The sequence below is a fragment of the Piliocolobus tephrosceles genome, chromosome 6 (genome assembly GCF_002776525.5).
Source record: "Piliocolobus tephrosceles isolate RC106 chromosome 6, ASM277652v3, whole genome shotgun sequence".
Classification (NCBI taxonomy): domain Eukaryota; kingdom Metazoa; phylum Chordata; class Mammalia; order Primates; family Cercopithecidae; genus Piliocolobus; species Piliocolobus tephrosceles.
Window position 1 is genome coordinate 154,225,726 of NC_045439.1, and position 14,202 is coordinate 154,239,927.

Here is a 14,202-nt window from a genome sequence, read left to right on the forward strand (position 1 = left end):
TTTTTCTGATTGTAGAGTAATACATTCCTCATAAAAGTTTGAACAATGTCAAAATGTAAATCTTAGAAAGCAAAAGTCTCTTCTAATTCCATCTTGCAGAGGTAATCAATGCTAACAATTTAGTGTATATTTTGGCATTTTCCCATATGCATATTACTAATAAATAAATATTTAAATACAATTTCCCCTATGCATATACTAATACTTTCACCATTTACAATTTGAATTTTGTTTTTAACTTAACAAATGAATTATCACGGACAGCTTTTGTATCAGTACATCGAGACCTATCACTTTCATTGTAATGACTGTACATTATTTCACTTAATGGATGTACTATATTTAATTAACCCTCTGTTGACAAATTTTAACTTTTAAAACTAAAAGGAAATTTTCCTTTTGTAGATTAAAAAAATCTATGTCATGATAAAGATTTCAGTGGGTACCAAAGGATAAATGGCAGGAATTAGGTCTCCCTCCCACCTCTGACCTCCAAGCTTGCAAGCCCCCCTTTTCAGAGGTAACCACTGCTACCATTTATTTTTCCTTCTAGAGATACATGTGCATACAATGTATATTTGATGATATATAACAAATACCACCTTGACATGACAATGGGCGGTAAAAGGAAAAAAAAAATCTTTTTTTTTTTTTTTTTCAGAGAGGGGACGGAGTCTCGCTCTGTTGCCCAGGCTGGAGTACAGTGGCGCTATCTTGGCTCACTGCAAGCTCTGCCTCCTGAGTTCACGCCATTCTCTTGCCTCAGCCTCCAGAGTAGCTGGGACTACAGGCGCCCGCCACCTCGCCCGGCTAACAGAGTCTTGCTCTTGTTGCCCAGGCTGAAGTGTAGTGGTGCCATCTCGGCTCACTGCAACCTCCACCCCTCAGGTTCAAGCAATTCTCCTGCCTCAGCCTCCTGAGTAGCTGGGATTACAGGTGCCCGCCACCATGCCCGGCTAATTTTTGTACTTTGTAGTAGAGATGAGGTTTCACCATGTTGGCCAGGCTGGTCTCAAACTCCCAACCTCAGGTGATCCGCCCGCCTCAGCCTCCCAAAGTCCTGAGATTATAGGCGTGAGCCACCGTGCCCAGTGAAAATCTTTTTGTTGACCCTTAAAATACCCCATGTGGGAAATTTTGTTTAATGGGGTATTTCTGCTCTACCAAAAGTCTTGACACTTTTTTGATCACAGTAACTGACATAAAGATGACAAATTTGGAAGGGCTACAGTTTTCTTGGTTTTGCTTTATATTTCCAGCTGTAATTTTGGGTATTTTCATAACATCTCAAATTCAACATGGAATCGAGTTGATGATATTGTCTTGCACCAGAAACCAGCTTCTCCCATCTTCCCAATCTTGCATGCTGCTTCACCTCCCAAACACATGCAGTCCCACTGACCCACGAAGGCCCCTCTTTTTGGTCCCTCTCCATTCCTGATGCTCCATCTGCTACCTTCTACGTCTAACACCTTGGCGTTGTCAACATTCTTCAAGCTGTTAAAGCAAATTCTAAGGTTGCCAGGTCATTAGGTAGAGATTCCCTGGCATCTGAAAAGACCAAAGTTGCTCTACACTCTACAATTCTCTGGGCAAATGCCTTCACATATGGTCTTCCAATGGTCAGATCTAAGCCACACAGTGCCAAAAAGGGCCTGTGGAAGTCCCTTTCTCCTTTACTCTTTCTTTTCTTCCTTCCTTTCCTGCCCCCCTTCTATTTGAATGTTTATTATGGGACAGACTCTAATGCTGGCTTTACCACAGAATAGGCCAGTGTCTCTGCTCTTAAGACACTAGTTGGGAATGTAAATAAATAAGCAGATAGAAATAGCAGGGGTGCAGCAGGCCACAGGCACGCCTGTGAAGGACCTCCAACCTCGTTGAGTGGACATGGGAAGCACTTCCTGAGGAAGAGACCTAAGAGACGAGACTTGAAGAATGAATCACCAATAGCTAGACAAACGGTGGGTGGAGGCTGGGGATGGTAGTGCCAGAATGTTTCAGACAGGGAAGGGAAGAGCTTGTTTGTAAGCCCAGAGGCAAAAGAGGAGGAATGGAAAGAAACAAGGTAGCTGGAGCCAAAGAAACCTGAGAAGTGAAAGGTGAAACTGGAGAGGCTGGCAGGAGAAGGAGGGGCAGGAGAGGACCTGAGACAAAAGTCGGTTTTCTGGGAGAGCTGTGTCAGCTATTTGCAGACTCCCCATCTACTCTGAAGGTAGTCCCAACATCCAGGTGTTGAGGAGCATTAGTCTGGAGAGAAGTAGTAAAATGATCTGACCACTTGCTGAATTTCTCTCATCAGTTCTTCAAAATAGGAATACGTAGTGTTTTGAAAGGATTTAATTTTTCCATTTAATTTTATTATCAGGTGGTAAGCAATTTACGGAAGGTTCTGGGAATTTGGATGGGCACGTACTCCTTTGGACACATGTATAACTTGGGTACTTCTTTTTCTTCTGTTTACTCATTAAAAAAAAATAAGGAGTCCGGGCATGGTGGCTCACGCCTGTAATCCCAACACTTTGGGAGGTTGAGGCAGGTGGATCACCTGAGGTCAGGAATTCGAGACCAGCCTGGCCAACATGGTGAAGCCCCGTCTCTACTAAAAATGCAAAAGTTAGCTGGGCATGGTGGTGCATGCCTGTAATCTTAGCTACTTGGGAGGCTGAGGCAGGAGAATCACTTGAACTTGGGAGGTGGAGGTTGCAGTGAACCAAGATCTTGCCACTGCACTCCAGCCTGGGCGACAGAGTGAGACTCCCTTTCAAAAGAAAAAAATTAAGAAAAAAAGGAAATTGGACTATAGAAACTAACATACCTACGTTTCTACATTTCTATGACTTTGTATATTATATTGTATCAAAAAACAAAATTGAAACAAATGTAAAGATCTCAGTTGGCCTTATTTGTGATTCCAGAATCAGGCAATTCTTCATTTTGTGAAATAAATGTTCGGATGAGCTGACCAGAAGAATTTGGCTTTATAGGCAGAGAAGGCCTGAAGAAAGCAGAAGCAGCCGGGCGCGGTGGCTCAAGCCTGTAATCCCAGCACTTTGGGAGGCCGAGACGGGTGGATCACGAGGTCAGGAGATCGAGACCATCCTGGCTAACACGGTGAAACCCCGTCTCTACTAAAAATACAAAAACTAGCCGGGCGAGGTGGCGGGCGCCTGTAGTCCCAGCTACTCCGGAGGCTGAAGCAGGAGAATGGCGTGAACCCGGGAGGCGGAGCTTGCAGTGAGCTGAGATCCGGCCACTGCACTCCAGTCCGGGCGACAGAGCCAGACTCCGCCTCAAAAAAAAAAAAAAAAAGAAAGCAGAAGGAAAGAACAAGGAGTGTATTAGTTACTTCCAGACAGAACAACAGAAAATAACTGGTTAGTTAATATCAGGTTACTTCAGGCTACGTGTGTGTGTGTGTGTGTGTGTGTGTGTGTGTGTGTGTTAGAATTAAAGCAGAGAGAGCTTCCTTATCATGCTGATTGAAGATTTGCAGTGGCCTGTTTGGGAAATTGGCTCTCTCTCTCCTGATTTCTCAGGTCAAATAACAACTTAGTTTAGGTTTGCCTGGGCGGCTCCATTTTGATTTTTATTCTGGGTTGTTGGAGCCTAGTTCAAGAGCTTAGTGCGAAACAATGACCTCCTATCATTTTTTATTTATCAATAGTGTGATGGTTAATTTTATGTGTCCACTTGGCTAGGCTATAGTACCCAGTTGTTTTGTCAAACTCCAGCCTAGATATTGCTGTGAAGGTGGAAAATACCTTCGCAGTGATGATTCATACTGAAATCAGTGGAATTTAAGTAAAGATTGCCCACCATAATGCAGGTAGGCCTCATTCGATCCTTTGAAGGCCTTAAGGGAAGACTGAGGTGCCGAATGAAAAGAGCAAGGAATTCTGTCACCAAACTGCCTTAGAACTCAAGACAGCCACATCAATTCCTGTTGGATTTTCCAACTTGCCTACAGATTTCAGACTTGCTAGCCCCTACGATCATGTCACCCAATCCTTTAAAATAAAAATAAATCTCTCTCTCTCTCTGATAAATGGAATAAGCTCTTTGCTAAAAGGGAAAATAAAATCATTTACAGTGGTAACATCACCTCACCATCATATAACAATTTGGCATTGGTCAGCTTCAGATTAAAAACCTAGTTCCATTACTTACTCTGTGACATTAATTAATTAATTAGAAACAAGGTCTTGCTCTGTCACTCAGGCTGGAGAACAGTGTCACCATCATAGCTCACTGAAGCTGGAACCCCTGGCCTCAAGCCATCCTGCCTCAGCCTCCCACGTAGCTGGGACTACAGGTGTGGGCCACAACATATGGCTCCAACTTACTGTATGACTTTGGACACATTTCCTAACCTGAGTCTCAGATTTTAAACTTTGAGGTGGAGATAAAAAGAGTCCTTACCTCATAGGATTGTTTTAAGTATTAAATGAGATAATCCATTTTGTATTTAACCAGTGACTGACACAGGGGAATGTTCACTACAAAGTAGCAATCCAGCAACAAGAGCATCAAAATGACTATTCCGGCCGGGCAGGCATGGTGGCTCACACCTGTAATCCCATCACTTTGGGAGGCCAAGGTGGATGGATCATGAGGTCAAGAGATCAAGACCATCCTGGCCAACATGGTGAAACCCCGTCTCTACTACAAAAAAAAAAAAAAAAAAAAGTTAGCTGGGCATGGTGGCATGTGCCTATAGTTCCAGCTGCTTGGGATGCTGAGGCAGGAGAATCGCTTGAACCTGGGAAGCAGAGGTTGCAGTGAGTCGTGATCATACCACTGCAATCCAGCCTGGCAACAGAGCAAGACTCCATCTGAAAAAAAAAAACTCTTCTCCTGGTAGGAATGAGCCTGAGGCATGGTTAGTCAGGGACAGGGTAAAATAATGAGGCAATATTTTCATGACCACAAACTGGCTCTTTTAGATGCTTCATGGTGCTAACGCTGGATTGCAGTGGTGTGTTCATAGTTCACTGCAACCTCAACGTCTTGGGCTCAAGGGATCCTCCCGCCTTAGCCTCCTGGGTGGCTGGGACTACAGGCATGTGCCACAATCCCCAGCTAATTTTTTTCTGATTTCATTTTGCTTTGAGATAGGGTCTCTCCGTGTTGCTCAGGCTGGACTTGAACTCCTGGCCTCAAGTGATCTGCTTGCCTTGTCCTTCCAAAATGCTGGGATTATACCACACCTGGCCCTTCCTCTTTATTTTTTTTGGTTGGTGCTCTACCTCTAGGGGCATAACAAACTGCTCCTAGTTATTCAAGCAGAACAACCTTCAGGAGAGCCAAGGCTAACACAGTCTTCCTCAGAGTCTGCTCAAAGTCTAGGACTACTTCAAATGCTTGATTGAAAAGGTTTCATGATCTGATAGATTGAGAATGTAGGATGGAGAGCACTTAGAGATTCAGAAGACACACTAGCCTAGTGAAAGCTGGGAGGTTCTGCAGTAGAGAACATTACTTAATTTGGCTTAACACAGAGGTGGCTTAGCTTATCTAACCTTTCTCAGAGGAATGTTAATATCCTGTGGAATCCATGAATCACATTTGGGAAATGCATTTGAGTAACCACAATGAACTAGGAGTATGGAGTAGGAGTTCTAATTTCGGCTAAAATCTTGTGATTTGAGACAAGCCATGTATTCTCTCTGGGCCCCAGTTTTTCCATATATGGAATTAAGAGACTGGAATTAATGGTTTATCCTTTAAAATGCTTTCAGGCTCTTATAGGCTCACAGTAGAAAACATTGGAAACTGTATTAATTTTAGCTGTCAACTTTCCTCTATTCATAATTAGGGAAATGGCAGTTATTAGTTGCCTTGGAAGTTCGTGTGGCGAAAACAGCCCTCACCATATTTTGAGTTCTTGGCTTTCTCATCTGTTAAACACGTAAAACAATACCTGCTTAGGCTGAGTGTGGTGGCTCACACATGTAATCTCAGCACTTTGGGAGGCTGAGGTGGGCAGATCACCTGAGGTCACCAGGATTTTATAATCAGTGTGTCTCAAAATTTAGTATGCACACGAATTACCTGGATAATCTCATTAAATTGTAGAAGGATGGGGCTTGCATTTCCACAATTTATTTATTTATATTTATTTATTTATTTTCTTGAGACGGAGTCTCACTCTTTCGCCCAGGCTGGAGTGCAGTGGAGCGATCTCGGCTCACTGCAAACTCCGCCTCCTGGGTTCATGCCATTCTCCTGCCTCAGCCTCCCGAGTAGCTGGGACTACAGGCGCCCACCACCATGCCTGGCTAATTTTTTGTATTTTTAGTAGAGATGGGGTTTCACCATGTTAGCCAGGATGGTCTTGATCTCCTGACCTCGTGAACCGCCCGCCTCAGCCTCCCAAAGTGCTGGGATTAGAGACATAAGCCACCGCACCTGGCCTGTATTTATTTTTTTGAGACAGTGTTTCACTCTGTTGCCCAGGCTGGAGTGCAGTGGCACGATCCTGGCTCACTGTAACCTCTTCCTCCTGGGTTCAGGAGATTCTCCTGCCTCAGCCTCCTGAGTAGCTGGGACTGCAGGTGCACACCACCACACCCAGATAATTATAATTTTTTGTATTTTTAGTAGTGATGGGGTTTAATCATGTTGGCCAGGCTGGTCTCAAACTCCTGGCCCCAAGTGATCCACTCACCTCGGCCTCCAAAATGCTGAGATTACAGGTGTGAGCTACTGGGCCTGGCCTCATTTATTTACCTTTTTTTTTTTTTTTCTTGAGACAGAGTTTCACTCTTTTTGCCCAGGCTGGAGTGCAATGGCGTGATCTCGGCTCACCACAATCTCCACTTCCCAGGTTCAAGTGATTCTCTTGCCTCAGCCTCCTGAGTAGCTGGAATTACAGGCGTGAGCCACTGTGCCTGTATTTATTTTTAAGATGTTTTAAAATTGTTTTCAAGCAACCATTTGTTCCTTTTTTTCCCAACATTTACCTTAAGTCCAGGGATACATGTGCAGGAGGTGCAGGTTTGTTACATAGGTAAACGTGTGCCAGGTGGTTTGCTGCACAGATCATCCCATTATCTAGGTATTAAGCCCAACATCTCTTACCTATTCTTCTTGATGTCCTGCCTCCTCCCACCCCCATCCCCACAGGCTCCAGTGTATGTGGTTTCCCTGGATGTGTCCATGTGTTCTCTCATCATTCAGCTCTTACTTATAAGTGAGAACAGGCGGTGTTTAGTTTTTGTTCATGTGTTAGTCTGCTGAGGATAACAGCTTTCAACTCCATCTATGTCCCTGCAGAGGACATAATCTCGTTCCTTTTTATGGCTGCATAGTATTCCATGGCGTATACGTACCACATTTTTTTATCCAGTCTGGTGTTGATGGGCATTTAGGTTGATTGCATGTCTTTGCTATTGTGGATAGAGCTGCAATGAACATACACGTGCATGTATCTTTATAATAGAATGATTTATATTCCCTTGGGTATATACCCAGTAATGAGATTACTAGATCAGATGGTTTGCCTGCCTCTAGGTCTTTGAGGAATTGCCACACAGTCTTCCACAACGGTTGAACTAATTTACACTCCCACCAGCAGTGTAAAAATGTTCCTTTTTCTCCACAACCTGGCCAGCATCTGTTGTTTTCTCGAGTTTTAATAATAGCCATTCTCACTGGCATGAGATGGGATCTCATTGTGTTTTTGATTTGCATTTCTCTAATGATCAGTGATGTCGAGGTTTTTTTCATATGTTTTTTGGCCGCATGTATGTCTGTTTTTCAGAAGTGTTTATTCATGCAGTGGCACAATCTCGGCTCACTACAAGCTCCACCTCCCGGGTTCACGCCATTCTCCTGCTTCAGCTTCCCGAGTAGCTGGGACTACAGGCGCCTGCCACCACGCCCGGCTAATTTTTTTGTATTTTTAGTAGAGACGAGGTTTCACCGTGTTAGCCAGGATGGTCTCGATCTCCTGACCTCGTGATCTGCCCGCCTCGGCCTCCCAAAGTGCTGGGATTACAGGCGTGAGCCACTGCGCCCTGCTCATACAGATTCTTTGCCCACTTTTTGATGGGGTTGTTTTTTTCTTGTAAATTTGTTTATGTTCCTTGTAGATTCTGGATATTAGCCCTTTGTCAGAAGCATAGTTTGCAAAAATGTTCTCCCATTCTGTAGGTTGCCTGTTCACTCTGATGATAGTTTCTTTGGCTGTGCAGAAGCTCTTTAGTTTAATTAGATCCTATTTGTCAATTTTTGCTTTTGTTGTAATTGCTTTTCATGTTTTCATCATGAAATCTTTGCCTTTGCCTATGTCCTGAATGGTATTGCCTAGATTTTCTCCTAGAGTTTTTATAGTTTCAGGTTTTACATTGAAATCTTTAATTCATCTTGAGTTAATTTTTGTATAAGGTGTAAGGAAGGGGTCCAGTTTCAATTTTCTGCATATGGCTAGCCAGTTCTCCCAGCACTATATATTAAATAGGGACTCCTTGCCCCACTGCTTGTTTTTGTTAGGTTTGTCAAAGATTAGATGTTTGTAGATGTGTGGTTTTATTTCTGAATTATCTATTATGTTCCATTGGCCTATGTGTCTAGTTTTGTACCAGTACCATGCTGTTTTGTTTACTGTAGCCTTGTAGTATGGTTTGGAATTGGGTAGCATGACACCTCCAGCTTTGTTCTTTTTCCTTCAGATTATCTTGGCTATATGGACTCTTTTCAGTTCCATATGATTTATTTATTTATTTATTTATTTATTTATTTATTTTTGAGATGGAGTCTCACTCTGTCACCCAGGCTGGAGTGCCATGGCATGATCTTGGCTCACTGCAACCTCCGCCTCCTGGGTTCAAGCAATTCTCCTGCCTCAGCCTCCTGAGTAGCTGGGATTGCAGGCGCCCACCACCATGCCTGGCTAATTTTTGTATTTTTAGTAGAGATGGGGTTTTGCCATGTTGGCCAGGCTGGTCTCGAACTCCTGATCTCAAGTGATCTGCCCACCTCAGCCTCCCAAAGTGCTGGGATTACAGGTTTGAGCCACTGCACCTGGCCTGGTTCCATATGAATTTTTAAGTAGTTTTTCTAATTTTGTGAAGAATGTCAATGGTAGTTTAATGAGATTAGCATTGAATCTATAAACTACTTTGGGCAGTATGACTATTTTCAGGATATTGATACTTCCTATCCATGAGCATGGGATGTTTTCCCATTTGTTTGTGTCATCTCTGATTTCCTTGAGCATTGGTTTGCAGTTCTCCTTGAAGAGGTCTTTCACTTCCCTTGTTAGGTGTATTCCTAGGTATTTTATTCTATTTGTAGTAATTGTGAATGGGAATTCATTCATGATTTGGCTCTGTGCTTTCCTTTTGTTGATGTACAAGAATGCTAGCAATTTTTGCACAATGATTTTGCATCCTGAGACTGCTGAAATTGCTTATCAGCTTAAGAAGCTTTTAGACTGAAATGATGGGGCTTTCTGGACATAGAATTATATTATCTGCAAACAAAGATAATCTGATGTCCTCTCTTCCTGTTTGAATACCTTCATTTCTTTCTCTTGCCTGATTGCCCTGGCCAGAACTTTGAATACTATGTTGAATAGGAGTGGTGAGAGAGGGTATTCTTGTCTTGTACTGGTTTTCATGGGGAATGCTTCCAGCTTTTGTCCATTTGGTGTGATATTGGCTGTGAGTCTGTCACAGATGGCTTTTATTATTTTGTGGTATGTTTTTTCAATACCTAGCTTATTCAGAGTTTTTTACATGAAGGGATTTAAGTTTTATCAAAGGCTTTTCTGCATCTGTGGAGATAACCATGTGGGTTTTGTCTCTAGTTCTGTTTATGTGATGATGTGCATTTATTGATTGGCATATGTTGAACCAATCTTGCATCCCAGGGATGAAGCCAACTTGATTGTGGTGGATAAACTTTTTGATGTGCTGCTGGATTTCATTTGCCAGTATTTTATTGAGGATTTTTGCATCAATGTTCATCAAAGATGTTGGCCTGAAGTTTTCTTTTTTGTTGTATCTCTGCCAGGCTTTGGTATCAGGATGATGTTGGCTTCATAGAATGAGTCAGGGAGGAGTCCCCCCTTTTCCATTTTTTCAGATAGTTTCAGTAGGGGTGGTACCAGCTCTTTGTACCTCTGGTAGAATGCTGTTGTAAATCTGTCTGGTCCTGGGGTTTTTTTGTTTTGTTTTGGTTGGTAGGCTATTAGTGCCTCAATTTCAGAACTCATTATTGGTTTATTCAGGGATTCAGTTTCTTCTTGATTTAGTCTTGGGAAGGTGTATGCATTCAGGAATTTATCTATTTTGTCTAGATTTTGTAGTTTACTTGCATAGAAGTGTTTGTAGTGTTCTCTGATGATTGTTTGGATTTCTGTGGGGTCAATGGTGATTTCTCCCTTATCATTTCTGATTGTGTTTATTTGATTCTTCTCTCTTTTCTTCTTTGTTAGTCTAGTTAGTGGTTTATCTATTTTATCTATTTTCAAAAACCAGCTCCTAGATTTGTTGATTTTTAAAAGTGTTTTTCTCATCTCTATCTCCCTCAGTTCAACTCTGATCTTAGTTATTTCTTGTCATCTTCTAGCTTTGGAGTTTGTTTGCTCTAGATTCTCTAGTTCTTTTTGTTGTGATGTTAGGTTTTTAACTTGAGATCTTTCTGGCTTTTCAATATGAGCATTTAGTGCTATAAATTTCCCTCTTAACAAAGCTTTAGCTGCATCCCAGAAATTCTGGTACTTTGTCTCTTTGTTTCAGTTTCAAAGAACTTCTTGATTTCTGTCTTAATTTCATTATTTGCCCAAGAGTCATTCAAGAGTAGGTTGTTCAGTTTCCATGTAATTGTGTGGTTGTGACTGAATTTCTTAATCTTGAGTTCTAATTTGATTGCACTGTGGTCTGAGACACTGTTATTATTTCAGTTCTTTTGTATTTGCTGAGGAGTGTTTTACTTCTGATTATGTAATCAGTTTTAGAGTAAGTTCTGTGGGTGATGATAAGAATGTTTATTCTGTTGTTTTGGGGTGGAGAGTTCTGTAAATATCTATCAGGTCCACTTCATTCAGAACTGAGTTCAGGTCCTGAATATCATTGTTAATTTTCTCTCTCAATGATCTGTCTAATATAGTTGGTGGGGTGTTAAAGTCTCCCACTATTATTGTTTGGGAATCTAAATCTCTTTGTAGGTCTCTAAGAACTTGTTTTATGAATCTGGGTGCTCCTGTATTGGGTGCACATGTATTTAGGATAGTTAGCTCTTCTTGTTGAATTGAACCCTTTACCATTATGTAATGCCCTTCTTTCTCTTTTTTGATCTTGTTGGTTTAAAGTCCGTTTTGTCAGAAACTAGGATGGCAACCCCTACTTTTTTCTGTTTTCCATTTGTTTGGTAAAATTTTCTCCATCCCTTTATTTTGAGCCTATGTGTGTCTTCACATATGAGATGAGTCTCTTGAAGACAGCATACTGATGGGTCTTGGCACTTTATCCAGCTTGTCATGCTGTGTCTTTTAATTGGGGCATTTAGCCTATTTACATTTAAGGTTAGTATGGTTATGTGTGAATTTGATCCTGTCATCATGATGCTAGCTGGTTATTTTGCAGACATTTTTATGTGGTTGCTTCATAATGTCACTGGTCTGTGTACTTCAGTGTGTTTTTGTAGTGTCTGGTTTTCCTTTCCATATTTCCATATTTAGTGCTTAATATGGAAGCTTCAGGAGCTCTTGCAAGGCAGGCCTGATGGTGACAAATTCCCTCAGCATTTGCTTGTCTGCAAAGGATCTTATTTCTCCTTCACTTATAAAGCTTAGTTTGGCTGGATCTGAAATTCTGGTCTGGACATTCTTTTCTTTAAGAATGTTGAGGCCAGGCACAGTGGCTCACACCTGTAGTCCCAGCACTTTGGGAGGCCAAGGTGGGTAGATTACCTGAGGTCAGGAGTTCAAGACCAGCCTGACCAACAAGGTGAAACCCCATCTCTACTAAAAATACAAAAATTAGCTGGGTGTGATGGCAGGTGCCTGTAGCCCTGTAGTCCCAGCTACTCAGGAGGCTGAGAGGAGAAAATTGCTTGAACCCAGGAGGCAGAGGTTGCAGTGAGCTGAGATCGTGCCACTGCACTCCAGCCTGAGTGATGGAGTGAGATCCTGTCTCAAAAAAAAAAAAAAAATGTTGATTATTGGTCCCAATCTCTTCTGGTTTGTAGGATTTCCACTGAGAGGCCTGCTGTTAGTCTCATGGGGTTCCTTTTGTAGGTGACCTGGCCCTTCTCTCTGGCTGCCCTTAACATTTTTTCTTTCATTTCAACCTTGGAGAATCTGATGTGTGTTTTGAGGTTGGTCTTCTTGTGGAGTATCTTACTGGCGTTCTCTGCATTGTTTCAGTTTCACCGTTGGTCTATCTTGCTAGGCTGGGGAAATTCTCCTGAATGATATCCTGAAGTATGTTTTCCAACTCAGTTCTATTCTCCCCATCTCTTTCAGGTACCCCAATCAGCCATACGTTTGGCTTTACATAATCCCATATTTCTCAGAGGTTTGCTCATTCCTTTTCATTCTTTTTTCCTCTATTCTTGTATGCCTGTCTTTTTTCAGAAAGCTAGTCTTCAAACTCTGAGATTCTTTTCTCCACTGGTCTATTCTGCTATTGGTACTTGTGATTGCATTGTAAAGTTCTCATAGTGTGTTTTTCAGCTCCATCAGGTCTGTTCTGTTCCTCTCTAAACTGGCTACTCTGGCTGTCAGCTCCTGCATTGTTTTACCATGATTCATAGCTTCCTTGCATTGGGTTACAACATGGTCCTTTAGCTCAGCAAAGTTTGTTATTACCGACTTTCAGAAGCCTAGTTCTGTCAATTCAGCCATCTCAGCCTCAGCCCAGTTCTGTGCCCTTGCTGGAGAGGTGTGCAGTCATTTGGAGGAGGAGAAGCACTCTGTCTTTTTGAGTTTTCAGCATTTTTGTGTTCAATCTGTCTCATCTTTGTGGGCTTATCTACCTTTGATCTTTGAGGTTGCTGACCTTGAAATAGGTTTCTGTGGGGTCTTTTTTGTTGATGATGTTGTTGTTTTCTGTTTGTTTGTTTTTCTTTTAACAGTCAGACAACTCTTCCATAGCGTTGCTGCAATTTGCTGTGGGTCCACTCCAGACCCTAGTCACCTCGGTTTTTCTCGTACCCGGTGGTATGCTCCAAAACATACCACCAGGTATACAGAACAGCAAAGGTGGCAGCCTGCTCCCTCTTCTGGAAGCTCCATCCCAGGGACATACTGACCTGTTGCTGGCCCAGATACACCTAGGCCGCAGACCCCTGTTGGGAGGTCTCAATCAGGAGGAATGGGATCAGGGACCTGCTTAAAGCAGCAGCCTGGCTGCCTTTTGGTAGAGCAGGTGTGCTGCATTGTGGGGGGACTGTTCCTTGTCCAGACTGGACTCTCCAAAGCCAGCATGCTGGAATGGCTGAGTCAATCAAACTGTAGAGAAGGCAGCTGCCCCTCCTCCTGGGAGCACCATCCCAGGGAGAAATCAGAGCTCTGTCTGTATAACCCTGGCTAGAGTGGCTGAAACCCCCACAGGGAGGTCCTGCCCAGTGAGGAGGAATGGATCTAGGTCCCACTTAAAGAAGCAGCCTGGCCATGATCTGGCAAAGCAGCTGTGCTGTGTTAGGGGGCACCCTTCCTTGTCAGGACCATTTGGACTCTCCAAAGCCAGCAGGCTGGAACAACTGAGTCAACCAAACCACAGAGATGGCGGCTGCCCCTCCCTCTGGGAGCTCTATCCCAGGGAAAGATCAGAGCTCTGTCCATATAACCCTGGCTGGAGCGGGTGAAACTCCCACAGGGAGATCCCACCCAGTGAGGAGGAATGAGTCCAGGTCCTGCTTAAAGAAGCAGTCTGACTGGGCGCGGTGGCTCACGCCTGTAATCCTAGCACTTTGGAAAGCCGAGGCTAGTGGATTGCTTGAGCTCAGGAGTTTGAGACCAGCCCGGGCAACAGGGTGAAACCCCGTCTCTAATACACACACACACACACACACACACACACAAGCTGGGCATGGTGATGTGTGTCTGTAGTCCCAGCTACTCCACTCACTTGGTCTTATTGTTTGACCCCATCCCTTCTCCCACGCACCCTTTGATTTCTTATTTCCTGGATCTGGTGTGGAGAGCCCCTCATCCTGGGAAACAGGGTGTGGGAGGCTGAGGTGGGAGGA

At 43.1% G+C, this 14,202-nt stretch overlaps 1 protein-coding gene across 1 annotated transcript in view; it reads right to left on the reverse strand.

Annotated features, from left to right (window-relative positions):
• The window catches only part of CHRM5 (cholinergic receptor muscarinic 5), a 99,630-nt gene that overhangs the window by 3,055 nt on the left and 82,373 nt on the right, over positions 1-14,202 (reverse strand). The gene's annotated exons all lie outside the window — the stretch shown is intronic.